Raw genomic sequence first — 1123 nt, 5'->3', positions numbered from 1 at the left:
CCAAAAGAAACTGCAAGTTAAGCTCAAACTGAATTGAAATAGAGATACACAGCTTTATGGATCTAACCACGCAGAAATGTATTACATAATCAACGCTCACAGTATGTATTAACACTAAAGATAAAGCAAAATGCGTTTGTTTTATTTATTTTTAAAAATTTTTACTTAAACGTTCTATTTTGTGTTATTGCCATCACAATGAATATTATTTCATTCAGTCTAGTTGCACACATCAATGTCATGGTTCAACTTCTGAAAACATTATTATAAGAAACAAAATAACTTTTACAATTAAATAAAGTACATTCTCACTCTTCATTTAATTACTGAAGCTAGAAAAATCTAAAAAACCTTCCAGCTGCAAATAGTATGAATTATGTGGCTAAAAAAATCTTGTGTTATTTTTTCTGAATTATTGTACAATATAAATTTTGATTCTTAAATATGACTTCAGAGAAATAGAGTTTTTTCTGCACATGAGGTAATTATTTATAAGAGAAATAGCAAGTATAAGATATGATTGGTAAATCTTTCATGCCTCTGGGTTTATTTACAAATTAATTCTAACGCAATATATTTTTCCTTTAGATATTATTATTTATTTTTTAAAAATTTAACAGTTCTATATTAGATTTTATACTTTTCAGAAAGATTTCTTTCTATTACATATTAATTTGTTTAGTAATTTTCTGTATTCAATGTAAAATTTAGAAAACTCACAAAAGCCGTGTATTTCAAACAATAGTCACATTATTATAATGCGAGTTCGTATGGAAACATATTCCTAATAATAAAACATTTAGAAATTTTTACTGAAATTTTTAAAAGAAAAAGTATCTCTTTGTATAACCCATCTAAATTAGTTTATGGATGTGATACATAGGCAACATATGTAATATACTTTATCCCTTAGCTTATATTTTATTTTAAATTTATTGTTTTAAAGCATCTTTTGGCTACAACAACAGCATGGACAACAACTCTACTTTAAGGCTTTGCTAATTAACCCTCTATCCATCCCCAACTTATTAGAACTACCCATATGTTTTTGGGAAGAGGGGAAAAACATATAATTGAACATTTGGAAATTTTAGTGACTTAAAATATTGTCTTACATGTTGAA

Source organism: Mandrillus leucophaeus, unplaced genomic scaffold (assembly GCF_000951045.1).
Source record: "Mandrillus leucophaeus isolate KB7577 unplaced genomic scaffold, Mleu.le_1.0 Scaffold1113, whole genome shotgun sequence".
NCBI lineage: Eukaryota > Metazoa > Chordata > Mammalia > Primates > Cercopithecidae > Mandrillus > Mandrillus leucophaeus.
Note: the sequence above shows the minus strand (reverse complement) of the source record.